The sequence below is a fragment of the Myotis brandtii genome, unplaced genomic scaffold, assembly GCF_000412655.1.
Source record: "Myotis brandtii unplaced genomic scaffold, ASM41265v1 scaffold490, whole genome shotgun sequence".
NCBI lineage: Eukaryota > Metazoa > Chordata > Mammalia > Chiroptera > Vespertilionidae > Myotis > Myotis brandtii.
The window spans coordinates 311,910-337,207 of NW_005368708.1; the positions used below are offsets into that span (position 1 = coordinate 311,910).

The following is a 25,298-nucleotide window of genomic DNA, read 5'->3' on the forward strand; positions in this document are numbered from 1 at the left end:
TGGCCGCCACCATCGCTGGCACAGGACGCAGAGGGTGGCGCACGGTGAACTCCGCGCCCAGGCACCGCACGGGGCTGCCTCTGGCTCTGCGGCTCTGCCCCAGCCCAGAAAACCGGCGCCTTCCAGGCCCTTCGAAAGATGGATTCTGTTGACGTATCTGGCGGCCCTGGCGAGCCGGGTGGAAAGTTGGGTTTTGCCAGATCGCGTCGGGCTCGCCTTTGTGACGCTTGGCCAGCCCCGCATCCTCCCGGAGCCGGGTGAGTGTGCATAGGCGCCCGGGAGCCCGCTTGTCCCCCCAGTGCTCAGATTCGGGGTGGCCCACACTGGCTCGGGCTTTCTGCCATGTTAAGCATTGGGCAGCGTTCACGCTGCATTTTTTTGCGTGCGTTTCCGTGGTGCCCTTTGCTGCGGAGGGAGTTGTTGCTTCTTGCCGCGTTGGCTTTTTCAGGGTCAGGTTTGTGCGCTGTGTTTGCTTGTTTGCTGTTTAAAGCCCGACTATTGTTCCGGATAAGCTCCGCCTGGGTGGGGAAATGGCATCCCACCACGGTTGCCGGCGAGGGGTAGAAATGTTGCCAAACAGCTGCTGCTTTGTGTTTCACTATCGGAAGTCCCTGGAGTAGGTTTGGGGCACGACGGATGGATGGAGAGAGGGATGGGGCGTGGAGAAAGAAGGTGGCTTTGGAGGAGCGAATTGTCACCCACCCGGTGGCATGAAGTCAGCCTCCTTTTCTGCCTGCCAAACTTTTATGAATATTCCTTTTGTGGCACGGGGAAGCTTAATGAATTCAGCCCAGTTTTCCAGGGAAAAGCAACCGGGCTTTAACAATGGTTTGAGAACTTAATCAATGAGAAAGGCAGGGGGAGGTGGGGGTGGCGCTGACACCATATCAGGGATGTGGCTGCTTCTTGCAGAGTCAGGTGGGAGAGAGGTAGGCAGGGCAGGGCGCAGCGCCGGGTGGCCGAGTTCTGGGAACTGTCCATCGCTCCTACCTGTGCCCACAGGAGCCACCCTCCTTCGTGCCCCCACCCCACCATTTGCCCAGAACTCAGCGACTGGGCGTGAGCTGCGGCTTGCTGTGGTGCGCAGGCCGGCCCCCCTCATCTGGCGTTTTTAAGGATGTGTAAATATTTTGCTGAGGATAAGTGACATCAACAGAATGATATTCCGCAGAGCCCGGGTGTGCAGCGATGATAAATAGATACGGCCAAAGTTTTGATAACCGCGGATTTTCATGGCTCGCTCTGTTTCATTAGGGTCTTTGTTTTTGTTGGTTTAGCATTCTCTCTCATCCTCTGGTGTGATCCCTTTATTTAGCTGATTCTTGGAAGCTTCTCTTTAGAACAGAGGGAAAAGCAGCCAGCAGGAAGAAAACAATTCTTCCTTGCATGCACTGGGCAAGGTTTGCTGTGCCTTTTCCCAGAGAATATTTCTCACCGCTTTCTGGATGCCTCTCTTCCCCCTTTTGAGTCATCAGAATCGTTTGTTGATTGACCAAGAGACTTCTGATAACTTTGAAAATGTGTAGTGATGTGTCTTTGTTGCAGTGGAGGGTTGGCAGTGTTGGAGGAAGACAGTCGGGAGGCTAGTGGGTGGGAGCCACTCATTAGAGCAGCATTATGCCCCCACCCAGTTTTGTCCTTAGCATTTCTTCTCAAAGGGAAAAATGGGGAGGGGGAGCTGTGCCACCTTCAGAAGCTGGGGGTGGGCTGGAAGGCACAGATTCATAAGCCTCATGGCATCCCAATTCCTCTGCTCCTTAGAAGCCCAAAGAGGCCACCTACCCACCAGCAGACCCCCCACCTCGCACACACACGCACACACACACAATATACTCTGAATGGGCACGTGTGTCTCATCCTGACAGGTGCCCACTAGAGGCAACCACAAGGTGCCAGGCACTATGAGCCAATTCAGACTGGAATTTAGGATACAGGCTGCTTTGGTACCAGCACCAATCAGCTATCCAGGGCGGGAGTCCTTTATAATGCAAAGAAACCCCAGACTTCCAGCATTGAGGCTCAGCCCAGGAAAACCTGCCCATCTCAGGATTAAAAGAAAGAACAGCTTTCCAGGTGATGCCAGTTGCCAATGTGAAAACTTGATTGGCAGGTGGTTGGGTAATAACTGTAAAATAAAAACTATTGTAGCCAGAAAACAGCCTCTGAGACAGGGCTTCTGAAAGGCAAGAAAGAAAAAGAAAAGGATGGGAGGTATGTGACCTGGTGCTGCTAGGAGTTCTATAGCACCTGGAAACAGATACAGCACTAGTTACAATGACCTGAAAACTGGATAGGACTAGCCTCCCTCAATCCATTGGACCCAGAATGGAGGTATTCTGAATGGGGAGATATTCACATACAGTGTGCTGTGACTCTCCAGTCAGAAAATACCAAGTTTCTGTTCTCTGGCTCCTTCCCTAATCTTAGATTTGGGGGAAGAGGGTAGTGGAGGGAAATAAGTTGGGAAAAGAATTGACATTTGTTGTTGCACTGTCTGCCAAACACTTCACATGTGGGAATCCATGATGTGACAGAGGCATTATTTTACAGATAAGGAATCTGAGGTTCAGAGAAATTTCCTGTCAAATGTCTGATTCCAGGCTTTAGATGGGCAACATGTACCTCTACCCCTCCCCCAAATCTCTTATTTATCCCACAGGCCAGAGTCCTCAGCCCCTACCCATTCCCTACCCATTCACAATACTATATGGTACCTAAGGGCAAGGGGAGCCTACCAAATACCCAGCCCAGTCACCCAGGGTGTATGTGCCAAGTAGATGGACCCCAAATAGTCCCTAACTAATTAAGGTGGAAAGGCTGTGCCTTTGATCTTGGAATACCCAATACCCAGTTGTTGCTTAATAAGTGAGAGTTGAGTGACTAAATGATGGAGCTGGTAGAGTGAATGGTGTTGGAGAGGGAGCTGTAAGTCACTATCAAGGGAAACCCAGCAGGGAGAAACCTTGAGCTATGAATGTTTGGTTGGGGACTCTGAGTTCCTGGAGTTATGCCCCGAGTAGATAAAGCTGACAAGTCCACATGAGACAGGCATTCCCACCTTGTGGATGAGGAAACCGAGACTGAAACTGAGACCCATAGTGGGACCAGAGGGTGAGCAGGTATTTTTGACTCTTAACTGTCTTAGATAAATAAACTTTAAATAAAAATGAGTTGGGGTCTTGCTATGTAAATGCATTGTCAAAGCTAGTCCCTTATCCCCATTCCAACCAGATGGCAGTCTTAAACCCCTATAAATTTTGGAGTCATTGGGAGAACAGGGATTTGAATCCATATATGAGATGCTTTTGACTCTGCTGCCTCCCTTATCAGAATCTGAGGGAGACCTCAGAGAATGAGGATCTAGAAAGGAGGAGGAGAGGCTAATTATACTCTCTTGCACAAAAGCCTGTGTGGGATTCTGAACTAAGCTTGATTTAGGGGTTAGGGTGGCATCTTCACTGTAGAGTTGGCAGCTCTTGTCTTTGGAGAATGCCTCTGATTATCACTTCTCTCTCCTACCTAATTGTCTGCCCAGACATCCATCATCTCATTCTTTCCAGACTCAAGGTGTTTCCTTCATGGCTCACATTTTTTAAAAAATATATTTTTATTGATTTCAGAGAGGAAGGGAGAGGGTGAGAGAGATAGAAACATCAATGATGAGAGATAATCATGGATTGGCTGCCTCCTGCATGCCCCCTACAGGAGATCAAGCCTGCAACCCAGGAATCATGTGACCTCCTGGTTCATAGATTGACACTCAACCACTGCGCCACACTGGCCTGGTTCATGATTTTTAATGAGCCCCTTGATTCTACCGGTCCCTTGTGTTTTTGTTATTGTTTTTGTTGTTGTTAGTCCTCTCCCAAGGGTACTTTTTCCATTGATTTTTTTTAGAGAGTGGAAGAGAGGGAGGGAGGGGGAGAGAGAGAGATAAACATCATTGTGAGAGAGACATATCCATTAGTTGCCTCCCTCACGCACCCGCAATTGCCCCAACCAGGACTGGGAACAAACCCACAATCCAGGTATGTGCCCTTGACCAGAATCGAACCCGAGACTCCTTGGTCCACAGGCTTATGCTCTAACCCAGGGGTGGGCAAACTTTTTGACTCGAGGGCCACAATGGGTTCTTAAACTGGACCGGAGGGCTGGAACAAAAGCATGGATGGAGTGTTTGTGTGAACTAATATAAATTCAAAGTAAACATCATTACATAAAAGGGTACGGGCTTTTTTTTTTTTAGTTTTATTCATTTCAAACGGGCCGGATCCGGCCCGTGGGCCGTAGTTTGCCCACGGCTGGGTTAGAGCTTCATCCCATGCTAGCCAGGGCAACTCTCTTCTGTTCTAATGGCCACTGATGAGGAGGTGATTTTGGTGGCCATGTTAGTACTTCTGTATTTCTCACATGACCCTCCTTCTCTCTCTAGCCATGAACACACACACAAACACACATGCCTGCTCAGGCACAGACAGACATAATTTGATCATGTTTCTGTATCTGCTTCACCAAATTATATTGCAAACCTAGAATTGTTATTGAAAGGACATACTTGACATTGGCGATCTTCTGTCCCATCCTCTGCCTTAAATAGATTGGAAGAGCTAAGATGGAGGCAGCTCAACCAGCAGATGCCTTGAATAATTACTATACTCACTATGCAGGCATGGGCCCTGGGCCTTTCTTAAAAACTCACTTTAATCTTCACTTAGAGATAGGGCTGGGGCCACCTAGACATCAAAATCCTTGCAGTTCCTATTTCTGTTGTAACTGTTTTCTTTTTAAAGATTTTTAAAAATTGATTTTTAGAGAGAGAAAGGGAGGGGGAGAGAATTATCGACACAAGAGTGAAACATCAATCAGCTGCCTCTTTCATGCCCCCTACCAGGGACTGAGCCTGAAACCTAGACATGTACCCTGACCTGGAATCAAACTTTTGGTGCACAGGACATGATGCCAAACCAACTAAGCCATACCAGCCAGGGCTCTGCTGTAATTCTTAGCTCCAATAACCCTATAGTTCATCCTGCTCTCACCTGTCACTCTTCTTCCCACAGCTGGTTTAGTCTTTCAGCACAGCACTATCTAAACTTCCTATGGTGATGGAAATTTTCTATATCTGCACTGTCCCATACAGTAACCACTAGTCAGATGTGGCTATTGAGCAGTTGAAAGGTAGCTAGTCCAAAGTAGGATGAGCTATAGGGATAATACCTAGTATATGCACGGGATTTCTACAATCTATATATATATAAGCCTAAGCGACCGTTCGACCATTCGACCAGTAGCTATGATGCTCACTGACCAGCAGGGTGCAGATGCTCAGTGCACAGGCATGGAAACATGGAACAGACTGATGAATCTCAAAGGGAAGGGAGGAGGAGGGAGGGCAGGAAGAGATTAACCAAAGATCTTACATGCATACTAGAGGCCTGGTGATCCGTGTACTGATGGGGTCCCTTGGACTGGCCTGTAGTGATTGGGCCAAAATCAGTTCTCTGACATCCCCCAAGGGGTCCCGAATTGCAAGAGGGCACAGGCCAGGCCAAGGGACCCCACTGGTGCATGAATCCGTGCACCAGGCCTCTAGTTTAGTATAAAAATGCAATGCAGAGTAGCTTATTAATAACTAGAGGCCCAATGCATGAAATTCATGCAAGGGCCTTAGGTCCTGCTGCGGCAGCGGCCTCCTCTGTCTCAGCCGCCTCTGCCATGGTCCCCACCCGCCTGCCACCTCTACCACAGCCTCCGCCTGCCACTGCCACTGCCACTGCCATGGCCGGGGGCCTCTGCCCCTTCTGCTTCGGCTCCTGCCTGCTGTGGCTTTGTCCAGAAGGAAGGACATCCAGAAGGAAGGATGTCCAGAAGGACATCCCATCTAATTAGCATATTATACTTTTATTATTATAGATTCTTATATTGATTATATGGCAAAATGATACTTTGAATATATTGTTTAAATAAGCCACAGTATTAAACTTAATGTCATTTGTTTCTTTTAATTTTTATATGCCTACTAGAAACTTTAAAATTACATATATATTTCTACTACAGCACTGCTCCAGAGCAAACCAACTACCAAACTGTGCCTTCAGCCTCACGGTACCTCCAGATGTTTCAAGGGGAGCATAAACCCTCTCCATCTCCATGGCAGATGGGAGACATGAGGTTGATCCAGTAGCCACAACAGCCTGTCATCAAATGACAGGGTCCCCATCAAGCCTACCTATGAGCATGTTTGCTCAGTCAAGTTCTGTTAGGAATGTGGGCTCCTGAAACTTAATGGAAATGAGAGAGCAAGGCCTGGCTGGAAAAAATTGGCTCCTTTTTTTCTCCCCAGCCTCTGTTCTTGTCCATTGGAGAGTTGTCTCCTGCTTGAGCAACTGATTTCCTTGACACCTGATCTAGTAATATCCTATTCGAAGATTTGTGCTTGGAGAATAGTGTCCCAAGTAGACACTTTAACACTGAGAGTGGGTTATTTGGGGCTGAGGCCAATCTTAAAAAAAGAGAAAGGAGAAAAGGGGACACACATAGTCATCTCCTGACAGCTTGATGAAAACAAGAGCATGGAAATAAATACAGTTTCTGCAAGAGAGACAGGATATATGCAAGGAAACCCAATTTCATATGTCGTGGTGCTGAAGATGAGGAAATCTGACCAAGGGACAGTTCAGGGGGAATGGCAGCGGCACTGTGGTCTTCCTGGGCCCTTCCCTGGGCCCTGGGTATGGCCCAAGTAGACAAAAAGAGCTATAAGAATGAACTTGAGGCTGTGGTGATTTATAGGTCAGGCGTCTGTGGCTCAGGCTCCTATGGGGGCTGCCCCCACAGAGGACCCTTGGCTGACCTTCTTGAGATCCTCGGAAGGAGCCGGTTTTGTTTCCCATGGCAGACTGTTTACTGGAGCACAGGAAGAATCCGACATTCTGGCGAAAAATAATTCATTAACGGCCAGGGTATTACCAGTTTCCTGGAAAATCTCCTCCAGCTGCACTGTAGCAACTGTTCTTTTTCAGCAGCAGAATCAGGCCTTGCTGGCAGCCAAGACTGGGTGTGTTTGGGCGTTTTTGTTGTTGTTATTTTTGTCTTTGTGTATATGGCCACTTTGGCTGTATAATTCAGAGAAAGGAACAGTGGCCTGTAAGGTTGAAATGGCGTAGCTGTTAGCCATTCTTTCCTACATAGTTTAAGCCTGGAAGCCCCAATTCTAGGTATATACGTTTTCTCTGACCAAAGCCCATCCCCATGCTGGGGGTACTGCAGAGCCACACAGAATATTGTAAATAAATTTTAGAAAATCTCAACACCTGCTCTTAAGACTATCTGAAAAACAGCTGGCTGAAGGCCCCTTCCCACAGACACTCCCCCCCGACCCCTACACACACACACACACACACACACACACACACACACACACCAGGCAAAAAGTCTTGTCTTAGCTCTGTGGAATTCTTTGCTGACTATTAATTGGTACAGTGGGGCCAAGGTATGTGATTCATCATCCCAGTTTTGAGGGCATTTGGAAAGCCAGGCAAGCATAACCAAGAGAATGGGCTGCATGTTTTGTTCACTAAAGACTGATTGAATCTACAGTAAATAAAATAGAATGGTTCAGGAAGCTTTTTATGCTCTGGAAAAATCTGCTTTAAAAATAAAGGTTTTTGTCTGCTTGTTTTTGTTTTAATGCTTTGTGCTCAGAAACGTGTGCCCAGCTAGCAAGAAATGGGAAAGAATGGCATTTCCTTGTTTTAGGTGTGTGTGTTTTTTTAACTTTAATTGCAGGTTAAATAAGATGCAGTGTATTGATTTTGGTTTTGTATGGAACATAACTAGGTAATCATTTCATTTTATGCTATATTAATTTCCATCCATTTAGAACTATGAAATATGCACCCTACCTACCCCCACCATGGTCAGAGTATTTTTTTTAATGTTCCTAGATTCAGACTGAAACCCTATTTCCTTTATTCTGAAAGGAGTAAATATGTCCTTAGTTGACATATATGTAAGCCAACCTTAGATTTCAAAGACAATGGGGTCTTCTGCCTTTGATAACTGCCACTGATAAGAATATTAAATGCCATGCATACTTGGCTTTAGCTAGAGCACATTTTTTCCACCTTGGCCTGTTGGCAGATCTTTATTGTGGTGGGTCTGTCCTGTGCATTCATTATAGGATGGTTAGCAGCATCCCTGGCCTGTACCTACTGGATACCAGTAGTATTACCCACTACCCTAGTTGTGACAACCAGAAATGTCTCCAGACCTTGCCAAATGTCCCTTCTGGGACAAAATCATCCCTGGTTAAGAACCACTAATCTAGACCAAGATTTAATAAGTAAGTTGTGTTTTTTGGAAAATTCAATTTGAAATAATAAAAGACACAATTTCCCCCTCTGACTTTTATATATACAATTTATGGGGATGATTAATTAACATTTGGAAGTGGGTCATATGCCTGATTTAATTCTAAGGTTGGTAGAAGGATCTATAAGATTGTAAGAACACAGAGGTGTTTTTTGTTGTTGTTGTTTTGTTTTTAAGACAGGCATTGAATAAGTCATAGGTAATTGAGGGGCATATTGTAATATCTAATGGCTTCTCTAGTTTTTCATAAAGAGAAAAGGTTTATTCCTCCCTAACTTCTTTTTCATATGAACTTGACTCCAGTCATGCTTCCAAAGCCACCAGGCATCTTCCTTCACCCCTCCCCCTTCCACACTGTCTTTTCTCCTGTAGCATCTTAAACCTAAACCAATTAATTTAGCCCCTTAGTGTACTTGGGAGAGCTCAACTCATAACACTGGAATAGACTCATTTCAAAATGTGGGAGCCCTCTATCCAATACTAATTTTAGTACTTTTAAGAAAGAAAGTCAATGGTGGCTAAATGGAGCAGTTTTCAAAATGACTGGAAGTTAAAATTCAGGTGGTCTCCACCACCCCTCCCGATTTTTGTCCCTCTTACACACATTCATTTCCTCGAGCAATTCCCCTTGGGAAAGAGAATGTCAGCAAGGCTCCCTCAGGCACCTCAAACCTGATAATGCCTGCAGTCAGCAGCAACAGATGAAATATTGTCATTGGACAAGCCCTCAGCCATCATCTTTCACATGGTCCCTTGAAAGTCTAGAAAGGAGGGACATGCATTCACAGGGGAGGTGTCATGGGGGATGAACCCTGTCCTACCCATGTATGGAAATTGGATGGGCGCTTGGGGGACAGAGGGAGAAAAGAGGTGGATCACTCATTACACAGGACAGTGGCCTGGTGTCAACCCTGCCCTGCCAGTCTTCAGAGTGGGATGGGTGTTTAGGGGCACTTGAGGGTATGGGCAGATACTCAGCACAGACATGAGTGGGGGCCACTTCATTTTGCAGCCATCCAAGTTAGGTGAGGCTTTTTCCCAGAGTGTCTCAAAGAATTTGGAGTGTCATGTGTAGAGGAATTCCTTTGCAAGCTTAGCCAGTGAGAAAAGATGAAAAGGTGAGTGTGTAGGGGTTGCCAGGCCGTCATTGGCAAGGACTAGCTTCGCTTGAAGAGTAATTTGACCCTTGCTTATCATGGGGAAGGAAGAGGCAATGAGCTGGCAGACATCCACAGTGTACTGGGTCCAGGCAGATAAATAATTGATTTGCTGCATGTGACACTTGGTCATTCTAAGTTGCCAACCCCTTGCAGGCCAGGATTTGGATGATATTTGCAACACTGGGAGAGGAAACGGGATCATAAATCTGGGCTTTGGAGGCCAGTTTGGTGGTGCAGAGGCCACTGGGGCCACGGCTGTGTGCTACAGAAACAAACAGACAGGTCAGTGTGGTATGTTGTTCCTCAAAATAATGGCAATGGAAATGGCTGTGAAAAACATTTAGACCCTTGTCATAAAAAGGCAACAATCTTCCTGCTATAGGGAAAAGCTAAATAAACTCTATTGAAGCTGTATTAAGTAGAAACAGATTTGAAAATTGGGTGTTTTTTTCCCTGAGACACTTATTTATAGCAGGTTGGGCAAAGGCTGCCACTATCTTTTGTGACTCTGGAAGTGTTTTCCAGATGGCCCTTGCTGTTTTTCTCTTTATTAAGCTTAGCTGAACTTGCCCTCACTTGGAAAGGTTCATAGAAACGGGTGTTATTTTTTTCAGATTACAATGGCCATTGATTGGCTTCAAATCAATGGATGGGAATGGATTGAGCCTGAGCTGATGAATTTCCTTTCGCATTTTAGAAATAAGAAAAATGTCAAGGAAAACTCAAAATAGAGGTGCTCTTTCTTTGACCATATACATCAAAGCTTGAAAACTATATGGAGCCACATTTTCTATTAATTTTACATTTACATTTTAAAAAAATAATGCCCTCCTCTTTGCTAAAACTCTATAACGTTACCATTTCCTTTCCAACATCTAAACAATGTCCAGATACATTTCAGATTGAGCAATTAGCTCTGGCTGCAGTTTCTTTTTATGATAAAAACAATTTCACTAACCCGCTAGACTAAATATGAAATTATTGAATTTGAATATATCAATATGAGACCATTTGTTCTAGGATCCATTGTAGCTTATCACTTGCATTTTAAGAAGGCTAGTAAAGACTGATTCTGCCCTGCCTTTTCATGTTGGACACACCCACACCAGAAATCTCAGCTTTGTTTTTGCTCTTAGGAGCTGGGCAGTTGGATTTGGGATCATCAGGGCTGATTCTGACATTCTAAACCACACAGTGAACCATTTTTGGAATGTCACATAAACCATTGGTCCCCACAGACCAGGCTTGCAGACTATTACCTGCATGGGACAAAATTTCTACCCATTCAGAGTGAAATGGAAGAAAAGTGAAAATGTAATTAGTTTTTTTTTAAGCTAAACCTTTTCCATTTTACAGAAATGCCCTTTATTTTAAAATGTTCCTTTATAATTTTATTAGTGTAAAGTCTCTTTAGTGAATAATTAAGATAGTACATGGCATTTGTAGTTTAACATCTTTTTTTTGACAATCAGAAGTTGTCTAACTCCTGTTGTAGCCTCCATTTAAAAAAAAATGTTACTCATTTTAAACATTAGAAAGTCTGGGATTCACCCAGGAGGCCTGAGTGGATTAGGAGGAGGAGCCTCTGTTATGATTCCTAAGCCTGAAAAACCAACCTGAGAGGTCTTGTTCCAAGTCCCTAACCCAACTCTTCTGACCCATCACCCACAGAGAGCAGGCTTTGTCCAAAGCCTTTGTGAAGAATGGAATTGCTTCAACAGAGGACTTTGAAGAGGAAAATTGGCCTCTTGGACATAATGCCTGAGCATACAGCCTCAGTGGTGGGAGTCTGGACACTGTATCCCTGGCTTCTGATGTCAAGTCTGCTGACAGTTTACATAGGCTTGACCCCCACCCCTTCTTCCTGTGTTCAGCTCTGCCCACCGCCACTGTGAGTGTAGGCCCCAGCATGGCTCACTGGGCCTGGCTCCAGTCTTCTCACTGCTCACCTGACTCCTATCCTTGCTCCCCATCTCCCCTGATATTCCTGTCACTATTACACTAAAGCAGTCACCCTAGCTCAAGAACACTCAGTGACTCCCTATTTCCTAATTAGTTAGAGTAAAACACCACACACATAAAGCCCTCTTCCCATTATCCCTTTCATGACTGGCCTTCAGTAGGAAAGATGTCTCCGGGTTGTGCCATTGTTCTGGGCTGGATTTTGTTTGTTTTCTTATGGGGGGGGGGTTGCAAGAAAGTTACAAGATCTCTTTAGCATCTTTCTAGATAAAGAACACTGAAGTATTGACTCTAATGTAATGGACTATCCCAGGGATTATGACATTAGTGGTATTAAAAAAAAAGAGAAATACCACCCTCCCAAATGAGGTTCTCTGGCTTCATGAATCATAGCCTTACTACAAGTCTCTTACATATTGCTTCTGGATTAGGATACCACCTTTCTGGCCTGCCAGCCAATGGGTATTGCTTTGGAATGGCACTGCTGGCTTGTCCTGTTGAAAGTAAAGCCACCTACTTAACCTCTGAAATGAGCAATTGGGATGTAGTGGAAGGAGTCCATCCTAGCCAATGCAAACTATCTATTTCATTAGGAAATGTCTCCAATGGCTGCTCATAAAATCATAACAGCAGTAAATTACCTATTGTTTATCCAGGTCTGGCTGGATAAACAGTTGTACCCAGTAATTTGCATTTATCATTTTATATCCAGCTCCAACAATCATACGAGATAGGTGGGCTCAGAGAGGGTTAGTAACTTACACCAGGTCACACTGATCATAAGAGGTAGAATAGGGATTCTATACAGCCAAGTTCAATAGAACTCTCTGCAATGATAGAAATGTCCTATGCTGTCCAATATGGTAGCCACTAGCTATGAGTCTCTGTTGAGCATTAGAAATGTGACTAGTGTGATTAAGGCCTGACTTTAACGTTTTATTTTAATTAATTTTATTTAAAAATTTTTCTTAGTCATATTATGTGTACAGTGGCATTAAGTACATTTACATTGCTGTGCAAGCATTACCACCATCTAGCTCTGAACTCCTCATCTTGTAAACTGACTCTCTGTCCATACTGAACAATAACCATGACCCCCTCCCCTCAGTCCTTGGCAACCACCCTTCTACTTTATTTTTTTCTTTCTTTTTAAAAATTTCCCCCTTTCTCCCACATCCCAGTCTCTGGTAATCTCCCTTCTACTCTCTGTTACTATGAGTTTGGCTTTTTAAAAATTCTCACATTTAGGTGAGATTATGCTATATTTCTGTTTTTAAGTTTTAATTATAAATTGCCACATGTCACTGGTACCATATTAGACAGCACAGCTCTAGAACACGTTTGTTTCCCTGTGCCACTTTCCTATAATCAACCCGACCCACTTTCAACTCCATCTCAGATATTTGGACACGAAGCTCTTCATCCCTCATCTGAGTGGGACACTTCTTCTCTTTCTTCAAATCTGTCACTTGCCATCTCTCTCTGTAGTTGTCAATGCCAAATGCCCTACCCCTTTTATCACTTCTGTGGATGGGATGAAGCACTGTAAGTTTCCCAAATTCATGATAGAGCTGAAACACCTGGCCAAGAATTTAATATACTGTAGGTGCTCTCACTTAAACCTACAGTAATGTTTAGAAACAGCTATTAAGCCTTGATAAAGAACTTGGACTTTATCCTAAGGCCAGTGCCATTATCTGCTTTATGTGTTTGTCCCCCCGCCCCAGTGGAGAATGAGCTGGGGTAGGAAGGGAGGAAGACCAAAACAGGCTTTGTTGCAATAATCCAGCAAGAGCAATGAACTTGAACTGAAGCAGCATAGTGGCTGCAGATGGGGAGGCAAGTGATTGAATTCTGGAAGTATTGAGGAGACTGATTCTGTAGGGCTTGATAATGGCTGGTTGAATAAATTATGACAACACCCTAAGGATGGGGGGATTGGATACCTGGGTCCCAATTTCCCTTTGCAGCCAGGGTTGGGGCAGACCCAAACTAGGTGAGTGGTCAGAAAATCTTGACGCTGCCCACATAATCATCTGAGCTCCAATTTCTGAAGAGAGTGTGATGAAAACAATGAATGGGCCAGAAAATGGGGAGCGGGAGGGTCCTGACAGACATAGTCAACAGCCAGGAGCACCTTCAGTCAGCAGCTTTAAATACATTTTCCAAATTCATATATTTTAAATAGGTCCGAATTTGTAAGCAGCGGGTGCATAGAGTAATCCTATTGTTTCAGGCCTTGACTCGGCCCAGCTGGAGGAGAGGGGTTTAGCTGGTGGGCTGCCACTGGGGTAACCAACTGTCCTGGTTTGCCTGGGATTGGGGATGTGGGACCCTGAGACATGGAACTTTCAGCTTTAAAACCCAAACAGTCATGGGCAAACTAGGATGAGAAATGTCACCCACCTTCCAGGGGAGGTGCCACAACATGGACAGCTAAGCTGGTCAGGGCTAAAACAGTGGAGACTCACTCAGTTTAGCCTGGGAACTCAGTATATTGATGCTACTGCAGAGCAGAAAGGGAGCTTTGGAATGGAAAGAGAAAGAACATATCCCAATCCCTTTCAGATAGCTTCTCTGGGTCTGAATGACCTGCTTTTCTTAAAATAAGAGCCTGAGAACTCCATTCTGCTTTCCTCCTGCTCATCTGAGGGAGTCACCTGCTGGAATCTGGGACCTGCAAGCCCTTAATGAGACATGGGAATATTTTAAACTGGGTCTTAGGTAAGCAAAGCAGTTTCTTTACACAATGTGTCCCTACATCCTTGAAACCATGGTTAGAAAGAGCAGCAAAATGCAGAATCATTTGTAGCAGTCGTCCATTCAGATCTTAACTTGCAAAGCAACCCTAGTCCTCCATTATTCATAATTCTTTGAAACGAAATGACAACTTTTTGTCTTCAAAAGCTTCCCTTCCCCACCCCTGCCCCAACTATTTCTCTTTCAAAATAAACCTCAGTAAGTAAACAGGCAGCATGTTGTAAATGGTAGGACAGAGGAGCCCTGGAATAGCAAGTAAACTAAAAGGATTTTTCCTGTGAAGGCCTGGCCTGGCACAAACCTTCAGAAATGCAAATAGAAATGGAGGGTGAGGTGACACACTCATCTAATACCAGTGACACCAGTGACAGGAAACAGCACCAGACTATATTCTTGTGCAGCAGCAGGAATAAGGAGGAGTTCTGTGCGGGAAAATAAAAGAGAAAGGGAAAAATAGAGGAAGATGTGAAAAAAGTAACAATGAAATTTCTCTGGCCATATGGATCAGATAGTGAAAGAGCAAGAAAGACCCCAAATGGGACTTGGGAATTTGGAAAGAGCCTCCAACTCCTACCATGAGTCCGAGAGTGAAAATGGTCTTTGTCGGTTCTCTGTGCCCATCTGCATCATGCTATGAGGAACGGATATTAGTTATCGCAAAATTGTCTCTAATATATTCTTTCCCAAGCATAAAGGACATGGTGGGTAAAAGCTTAAATAATAGTACCAACATTTTAAAAAGGCTTTGTATTTCACATACACTTTCAATAGGTCAGAAGTTTTAAGCAGTGGGTAAATATGGTTTATTCTTTTCTTGGTAATGTTTGATTTTTAAAGCCAGCTATATGGATGGGAGAAATCCAAAAAATTATCCATCACAGATTTTTATTTTCCGATTTTTATCTAAAATCCTAACATACATACAGAAAAGTGCACGTATTAGTAAGTGTACAGCTTGGAAAAAAATCACAAACAGCACACTCATGTCACCAGCATCCTGGTGGAGACAGAGGCCACACCAGCCCCCAGAACTCCCCCTGCTCATACCCTCTTCATTACCTCTCACCAACAGTAATCACTATCTTCCAATAGCATGGATTAGCTGTACCTCACACAAGAATTATTCAGTGGTAGCTTTGTGTATGAGTACCCCCCCCCCAAAAAAAAGTCCTTGTAATTTTTTTAGGGAGGAGAGCAGAGATTTTGTAATGGTTTCCTTTCCCTGGCTGCTCTGAGTTAGGCCTGTTAAACAGGAAATTTCAGCTTGTGCAGGGTTTGGAGAAAGCTGGTCTCTGCTGCCCAGAACGATGCCCAGACTGCGAGCCAGTAGCCTGCCCTAGGCACCACCCCTGCCAAAAGCAGCCACCGAGCTGGCCTTATCTGCCCTATTAAAGCATTTGTTGGATCTTGCAAAGACACATGTCTGGAAGCATTGAAGACAGGGCAACACAATGGCTGAGAGTCCCCTGAAAGTATTGGCTTTCTGGAAAGGAAGGCTGGGTACCACCACCTAAAACAGCATATCTAACGTGCTCATTTCCCCTGAACTTCCAAATGAGAGCATTATTGATTAATATCACTTCCTCCTCTATTTTATCGTAATTTTTGATGTGCTTTCTGCCCCTTTCCCATGTTGCTGCAGGAGGCAAACAGGTCGAATGCAGGAATAAAGCTATGGAACATACATCGTAATGTGTCTGGAGCAGCATCAGAAAAGGACTTATTTGTTCTCCTGCGCTGTGTAGTGCCAAGTGATTGAATGCTTGCCAAGCTGTCAGTTTTATGAAACAAATTCTCTAACCTCCTTGGCCCAGAGCTTTGCTCAGTCTGAGATGGAAAAGAAATAACTTTTAATAGGAAACTCATTGCTAAAATCTAAGATAAGATTTCAGAGCTACCTGAGAATAAAATAAAATATTGAAGAAAGCATTTGACAGGGGACACTTAGAGAACCTTATTTCTCAGATCTTGGTTAACAAACTGTGTTAATAAAAATATTTAGAACTTTATGATGCATAATGCCTTTTTATTTCTAGTGAGCTGGCCTGTTTGTACACACAGATGTTTCCTGTGGTCCTTCGATCACTTCTACTTTTCTGAAAGAATATTTCCAGCAGGAAACAAAATCTTATGCTAAGAACCCTAAACCCCTCACAGACCCTGTTCATCTGAGTGAGGGTATTTCCATTTCTAGATTTATATTTGGTGGGGAGAGGGAGGTGGCAATCTTCTTTTATTCAAAAATACATAAAATACTTTTCATAAAAAGATAATACAATGCATCACTATATCAAAATGTTATTAGACAATTTTTCCTTGGCTTCTAAGTGAGACCTGGCCAACTCATCCAGGCACATTCATTGCTGAAGGGCTGGATGGCTTTTCAGTCTCCATTCTCACTGGCAAGGCTGCTGTGAGCAATGCCTGCCCTTTCATACAAGCATTAGGTGTGTTCCACTGGGTTTTACAGATTTTCCAAAGCATTGTTCTCACATAGCTGTGTTTCCTTTCCAGCACCAGGAACACTGTGGCAACACAGTTCACCAGCCTAGTTTCTCTGTCACTCTTAGGATCACGTGGAAATCAATTAAAAATAAAATCCTTGGGCCAGTGAGCTAAGGAAGGAAATGAGGTTTTACACATCAGCACTTTAAAAAAAAAGAAAGAAAGAAAAAGATGAACCTGTCTTAATTGAAAAATGGCACAATGCCCTAATGAAAAATTAAGCTTCAGGATTCAGTCCCTAATATCTCAGTGATGAGTGTATATTTCCTCCTGTGGCTACCCCTGTGAGTAAATTCTGAAATAATCAGGCAATGTGCTGAAATAAGATATCACCCGGCGTGACTAGAGGAGCTAGGCATCACTCTGTCTGGCTGATTTGTCAGTTAATGCCTAAATGCCAGGACAGGAAGATCCTGGTTCTTTGGAGCTTTAGTTTCTTTAACATTTGAATAAATTTTGTTTCTCTATGATTATGAAAGTAATATAGAAAGGCAATAACAAGAGAATAAATATTATTTGCAGCCCTGCCACCCAAAGATCACTACTATCAATGTCCAGTTCATGTCTTTAAAAGTCTTTTTGTCCTATACATAGATCCTTTATCTTCTGCAGATTTGGAAAGTATATTCCACAACAGAATGTAATGTGCTTAAATTGAATCCCCCCCTAAATTTCTAACATACATATCTCTAATTATCAACATCAAGAATGAAAAGGGCCTAGCTGACGTGGCTCAGTGGATTGAGCGTCACCCCAGGCACCATAGAGGTTGCTGGTTCAATTCCAGGTCAGGGCATGGTTGTGGGTTCGATACCCAGTGGGGAGCATGCAGGAGGTAGCTGATATGTGTTTCTCCATCATCAATGTTTCTATCTTTAGCTCCCTTCCTCTCTTTCTAAAAAAATCAATAAAAAGAATATTTTAAAAGATGTTTTCATTTTTTAAATGAATGAAAAGGTATTTATTTTGTTACTTCTCATGTGTGACAAAATTTTGGAGCATATTTACTCCCCACTCTGCCCTCCTCCCCCATCTTGCTCATTGCCATATCACCAGCACCTAGAATAGTGCCTGGAACCTAGCCATTGCTTAATAAATATTGAATGTTGAATAGATGTTGAATAGATGACTGGTGAGAGTCTATACTCACATCACTTCCAGGAATTAAGCACTGACTCCTGAAGCCAACCTCTTTCCCCCTTCCTGTGCTGCTTCTTCTGAGCAATCTGATTAAGCTGTAGGTCCCACCACTGTCTGCTGGATCTGCTTTCCCCTGATCTTCCATGTGGGGAGGCAGTGAACGGTGGGAGTGAAATGTGCCCAGTTTTGGAGGCAAACAGACCAGATTCCTAGGCCTGCAGATTACTACATAATGGGGCAAGAATCTTAATATCTCTGGACCTCAGAAATGCCATCTGTAAAATGGGCAGGGTGATACCTGCCTAGCAAGATGAATGACAAGTATACACAATGCCTGGTACACAGGAGGAATCCAAAATCTGTAGCTACTAGTATTATTCCTGCTTCTTTCCAATGACAGCATAAATAAAGACCCTTGGGGTCCAGAGTGTAGCCTTTCTCTTTGCATTTCCAGTTGGTTGATCTAATGAGTGTAGGAGACTTTCTGATGAGTTACTTTATGCTTCTGTGCTAAGTAAATCAGAAATGGCAAATAATCAGTGGCCTTTCTAATATTCTGCACTTCCATTGCCATTGCATGTGCTTCCCCTGTAGCAAGTGTCTTGTTGCATTGTAACTTCGTGTCCAGTAGCTGACTCCCTCACTAGACAGTGAATGGGCCTTCCATCTTGATATCCTGAGGATATCAAGATCTGCCTGGTTTCAAGGTCCAGCTGCCTCTTGATTATCATTTAGGCAGTTCTCAACATGGAACCAAACTATAGAATTTAATCTCTAACACTCTGACTCTATAATGTAAACTTCTAACAGACACATAAGTATTGGTTCTGCAAAGCACCTGCTTAAGGAAAGAAGTAATATTTCCTCTTAGTTCATATGATTAAGTTCACGGATTCACTGGCTGGCATATAAGGCTCTTTAGAAGAGGAGTGACAGTGTATGCACAGTAAAGCTTCTGTCTGCAATTTTTAGTATGAGATATATGCGTGTTGGCATCTCTTTCACACAGAATATGATGAGTTGGCATTTATTTTTGACAGCATCTCAAATCTTGTGAAAGTCAGAGCTGGGGGCTGGTGTTTTTTGGTAGTATCTCAGATGGTGGCAAGACAGCCTTAATAATAAGAGAGAGAGAGAGAGAGAGAGAGAGAGAGAGAGATTGAATTCTTCCCAAAAACTAAAAGTTCAGCAAAGAAGAGCTTTGGAACTTCCCAGAGCTTTGGCTTTTTGCAAATTGGACACAAATAAATACACAAACACAGTCTCTGGGGTGTGTGTTTCTTCCTCTAATTCACCATGGCAGCAATTGCTGTTAGTTCCTCAAACCTGTTTTGTTCATCTTCCCAGGAACCCAGCAAGCCTACATTTATCGGCCTCCCGTTTCGTCCATGTGACTGAATTCTGAGCAATAGGATGTGAGTGGAAATGCAGTGTGTAGTTCTGATGCAATCAAAAAAGCTTTCCAAGTTTTCCTCCATGCTTTTATCTCATCCACTGGCTTTCTGGGATGGGGCAAAGCCCCAGGGCAGCCTTGAAAGATAACAGAGCCTCCTGTGCCTGAGGAGGATCATTGCATGAAAGTGCTTGGTCTGGCCCTAGCTGGTTTGGCTCAGTGGATAGAGTATTGGCCTGAGGACTGAAGGATCCTGGGTTCAATTCCGGTCAAGGACATGTGCCTGGGTTGCATGCTCGGCTCAATCCCCAGTAGAGGGCTTGTGGAAGGCAGCCAGTTGATGATTCTCTCTCATCATTGATGTTTTTCTCCCTCTCCCTTCCTCTCTGAAATCAATAAAAATATATTTTAAAAAAAGGAAGTGTCTGGTCTGGAGCCCCCACCCTATGCTGTTACATAAACAAGAAATAAGCTTCCATTAGTGAGCCATTACAAGTGTGATTTCTAAAAAAAACAACAAAACAAAAAACAAGTATGATTTCTTAGGCAGCTTATCCTACCTTAACTAAGTCATATTCCTCTGGTGTTTAAAAAAGTAGCTGACAGTTTTCAAAGGCCTTTTATGTTCCAGGAATCATTTAATAATCCCTTCAGTCAGCCTGCAAAGTTACCCTCATTTTACAGCTGTAGATGCTACTCCAAGTGAGAAGGGGGTGATTGTCTTGTCCACCATCATGGCCTCCAGAGTTGGCACAGAGAGTGGCATTGAGTAGGCTCTCAATGAGGCTTGATGATAATGGAGGAAAAGAAGGTTGAACAAAGCAAAGTCACAGCTAGAAAATGCTGGACCCACTATTCATCCAGGTCTGCCTGGCTTCAAGGTCCAGCTGCCTCTTAGTATGTATAACCCATGACTTTAAAAAGAATGGATGGGGAATCAGTGATGCATCCTTAGAAAAAGATATTTTAGTCTCTAATCTTGTATTTCTTACTGGAAAACGTAACACATTAAAAAATAAAAACATTATAGACATCCAGAACAAAGAAAGGAACAACCATCTGTAATCTTATCAGAGAAAACTGGTACAAGCTCTTAATATATACACACATTCAACAAAAATTAGTTCACTCTGTGAATATAAAATCTGTATTATCTCCTGCCACATGACTTTTTCAGTTATTTTCTCCTTAATTTTCTTAGGCATTATTTCCATGTCAGGACATACCAATCTGGGTCATCCTTTGCAATGACTAGTAATAGGCTATGTAATGATCTGCAATAATTAACTAGTCCCCCCTTGGTTATCATTTAGAATGTTTTCAATCTTTACAACACAACAGAGCTGTGACAACCATGTTTCTGCCTCTCCTTTTGGGGTAGAATCCTAAGGGGGACATTATGAGGACACTGACACACTTCACTGTCTTCCACATGTGAAGACCTATTTTATAGAGGCCTGGAGCACAAAAATTTGTGCACTCAGGGGTGGGGGGGTCCCTCAGCCTGGCCTGTGCCCTCTCGCAGTTTGGGACCCCTCAGGGGATGTCCACCTGCTGGCTTAGGCCCACTCCCTGGGGGAGTGGGCCTAAGCTGGCAATCAGACATCCCTCTGGCAGCCCGGGAGCCCTCGGGGGATGTCCACTTGCCAGCTGAGAGCAGGCCTAAGCTACAGTCGGACATCCTTAGCGCTGCTGAGGAGGCGGGAGAGTCTCCCACCACCACCGCTGTGCTGGCAGTCGTCAGCCTGGCTTGTGGCTGAGCAGAGCTCCCCCTGTGGGAGTGCACTGACCACCAGGGGACAGCTCCTGCATTGAGAGTCTGCCCCCTGGTGGTCAGTGTGTATCATAGTGACCAGTCATTCTCAGTCATTCTGCTTTTAGGGTCAATTTGCATATTACCCTTTTATTATATAGAATAGAGGCCTGGTGCATGGGTGGGGGCCGGCTGGTTTGGAAGCTTGGCTTCCTCCATCGCCGGGGGCAACCCAAGTCTCCTGTTCGCTCCAGCTCTGTGGCCACCGCCATCTTAGTTGGGTTAGTTTGCATACTTGCTCCTGATTTTCTGGTGGGCGTGGCTTGTGGGTGTAGCAGAGTGGTGGAGTGATGGTTAATTTGCATGTTTCTCTTTTATTAGTGTAGATAGAAGATCCAGATAGTCAACATATATTGAAACGGACTCAATGGGCTTAGTTCTTCAAGTTAAGATAACAAAGAACAGTGGAATAAAAGGTTTCTAGGTTATTGGAATGATGCATTTATGCTCCAAATCTATGACAAAGATTAACAGTGAGGAGGCACTGGCGTTCCAATAGGATGAGGTGGCACCTTCATGCTGTTGGCTGGTTTCTCTGCAGCCTTCTGGTAATGAGATCAGTTTTGTCTGGAAGATCAGGGCTGATCTGAACTCAAGGCAAGATGCTGTCCCTCACTAAGAAGTGAAGCAAGGCTTCCTTTCAGAGGAGGGGGCAGTGGGCAGTAGGCCAGAAAGAAAGTGGGGAGGAGGGTGTACAGCCATTGCCACAAGATTCCTGCTGGGACTGAGCTGAAGGTTGCAGGACATTCACTCCTTAGAACCAGCCATAAATCTGATGTGCCTGGACAGTTTTTGGGGTGAACAGGCAGCTCCAGGCAGATGTCTTTGTCTGTGGGCACAGCTGTGTGCTCTCTGAGATGTCCTGTCCATGAGGGACGTTCCTGGAACGATGGCGATGATGATAATGATGATGACAGTGGCTGTGGTTAGCAGCAGGAGGAGGAAGATGATCACCCAGACAGTGCTGGAGCACTAAGAGCTGAATCTGCATGAAGGGCTGCCTTGTGTGTGTGTGCGTGTGTGTGTGATGAACATCTGAGTTTGTGTGTGTATCTGTGTAGTGTGATGTGGTTTTGTGTGTGAATGTGATGCTTATGTGTGGTATGTAGTGAATGTGTGCAGTGCTCCGTGTGTATGTATGACTGTATGGGGATGTGTGCTGTGTCATAATGGTAGAGTGTGAGTGTACTCTGTGTGAATATGTTTGAAGGGGGCAGCAATTAAATCCACCAAGACACTCATGTGGCCTAACAAAGGCTCCATGATGCTTACTTAGAGTTTTTCCTCCTGTCTTCCCTGTTTCCTGCGACAAAAATGCCAGCCTCACTCAAGAGAATTTTCTAGGTATTTTTCTCACTCAGGAAGCCAAGATCTAGGGAAGTACTTACATCTCTGCTCTTCATAGTATTACCTGGCAGATACATAGAGAGGGAGGCAGTGTTTTCTATAGCTGTCTTATTTTGTTTTATTATTCTTTAAAAAATATCATTCTGGTTTACCTTTTTATTGAGGTATATATAACAATATAGTTAAGTGCATGGAGTTCACAATTCTTAAGTGATGATAGATTTTTACATGTATACACACCCATGTAACCACCCCTCATAGCAAAATAGAATCAATTTCCAGCACCCTATAAAGCTCCCTTGAGCCCTTTTCCAGTCCACAACCCCCAAAGACAACCAAAATTCTGACTACTGTCTCCATAGAATTAATTTTGTCCCTTCTAGAATTTCATAGAGATGGAATCATGCAGTATATAGACTTTTGTGCCTGGCTGTTTTCACTTACACAGTGCTTTTAAGATCCACCCATGTTGCCCAGCCGGGTGTGGCTCAGCAATTGAGTGTTGACCTGGGAACCAGGAGGTCACCAGTTCGATTCCTGGTCAGGGCATATGCCCGGGTTGTGGGCTCGATCCCCAGTGTGGGTTGTGCAGGAGGCAGCCAATCGATGATTCTCTCTCATCATTGATGTTTCTATCTCTCTCCCTTTCCCTTCCTCTCTGATATCAATAAAAATATATTCTTAAAAAAAGATCCATCCATGTTGCTGCATGTATCAGCAGTTCATGTTTTTTATTGCAGTGTAGTATCTTATTGAATGGATGTATCTGAGTTTGTTTATCTGTTCTCCCGCTATTGGACATCTGGGTGGATTCCAGTTTGGGGCTATTGCAAATATAGCTGCTAGGAACATTCTTCAGCATGTATTTTGGTGGAGATATATATATATATATTAATGTTGCCTGTGATAGCATTTGACAAAGATAGAGCTTACAAAAATCAAATAACAACAAAGCCACCAACTTAGTCCATCACGTTTCCCAAGAAGGATGAAGCAATTGACCTGCATGTGGCTTGTCTTGAATCTGACTACATCTCTGCATTTGAGAGAGAAGAGAGTATCACATGTGGTAGAGTAGCAAACTCTCTGGGACCCAGAGTTCTGCTATGAAACAGACATCATCTATGAGGATTACAATATTTATGGAACCAGGGTTCCCAGTGTAAATATTACTCCTTGGGGGGTTACTGGGAAGGGCCACTGGATGCTGCAGTCTCTGTGGGCTATCATTTGGGTTCTAATGCCAAGATTTTCTCATCGGAAGCCCCTATAGGGCTGGGTTCAAACAACTCCAAAAGATGCCCAATTTACTTTGAGGCAGCTCAGCCTATTGCCTGACCCTGGTCACTAGGAGGGATTTCAGGGAATGAAGAAGAATGACCAGGCCTGCACCTGCACAGTGGTTGTTTTAAGATATTTTGGTGTCTGCATCACCCAGACCCTTGATCCTCTCTCTACAGAAGCCAGCGCCTATGTCCTTGGCACTCATCCCACCTACCTGTGAGCTCACTGCAACCCCCTGCAGATCTTGGTAACAAGACTTCAGTGCTAGCCATGGGAGCATGCTTGGATCAGTGTTGGGCAAACAAGAGGTGCTGGAGTTAGTGTCCCCAGGGCAGCCCCCAACCAATACTATAATACAATTAGGATATAGACCCCAGCATTTTCCCCACCCCACCCCAAGTCTGGATATCTCAGAGGCAAACTCCAAGAGGAAGTGATCTCTGACTGCCCACAGAAGCTAACTGTTCTTTAAAGCAACTTAGGATGTCTGCCTATCGTTCCAGGTTCACATCCCACTTCTACCCCCACACCAGAGCAATCTCAAACCTCCCCCTATAAAACTATCTGTACTTGAGTCTTTGTCTTGAGGCCTTCTTTGGCAGGGGAATCCTAAATGGAGCCTTGCCCCTCCCTAAGAAAAAATAATCTCTGGGAGAGTGAAACCACTAATTCAAAAGAATATATGCACCCCTATGTGCATTGAAGCACTGTTAATAATGCCAAGATATGGAAGCAACCCAACTGCCCATCAATAGATAAAAAAGGTGTGGTACATAATACAATGGAATATTACTCAGCCATAAAAAAAATCTTACTATTCACAACAGCATGGATAGATCTAGAGAGTATTATGCTAAGTGAAATAAGCCAAAGACAAATACCATATGGTTTCACCTATATGTGGAATCTAAAGAGCAAAAAAAAAAATGAACAAACAAAATAAAAACAGACTCATAGATAACGGAGAACAGACTGATGGTTGCCAGAAGGGAGGGGCATTGGGGGACTGGGTGAAAAAGGTGAAGGTATTGAGAAGTACAGATTGGTAGTTACAAAATATTCATGGGGATGTATTTAAAATATAGCATAGGAAATATCTACACTAATAAAAGAGAAAGATGCAAATTGACCATCCCCCCGCGACCCCCACCAGCCAATCAGGAGTGGGTATGCAAATTAACCCAACAAAGATGGCGGGTTTATTTGCATACTCAGGCACCAAGCGGCCGGCGGCGGGGCTGGACGCTTAAGTCATCGCCATGCCGACGACACAGGCATTCCGCATCGCCCCAGCCGCGCCAGGCCTCTGGGCAGCGTGGGAAGGCGGGAAGGCAGCTCCGGGCCAGAACAAAGGCAGAAAGGCAGCTCCAGGCTGGAGCAAAGGTGGAAAGATGGCTCCGGCCAGAGTGAAGGCGGTGCCAGCAGCCAGAAGAAGGAAGGCCCATTCTTGCATGAATCTTCATGCATCGGGCCTCTAGTAGTCAATAATAGTGTATGGTGCCAGGTGGGTACTTGAAATATTGGAGGGAACACTTTGTAAAGTATATGATTATCTAACCAC

The 25,298-nt window shown here is 44.2% G+C and overlaps 1 protein-coding gene across 3 annotated transcripts in view; it reads left to right on the plus strand.

Annotated features, from left to right (window-relative positions):
- The first annotated feature begins 6 nt into the window (after positions 1–6).
- Positions 7–25,298, plus strand: part of RAI2 (retinoic acid induced 2) — a 64,166-nt gene continuing 38,874 nt past the window's right edge. For all 3 annotated transcript variants that reach the window (XM_005876605.2, XM_005876608.2, XM_005876609.2), the window contains exon 1: positions 7–257. The gene's annotated coding sequence lies outside the window, so the exon portion shown is untranslated. The remainder of the gene's footprint in view (positions 258–25,298) is intronic.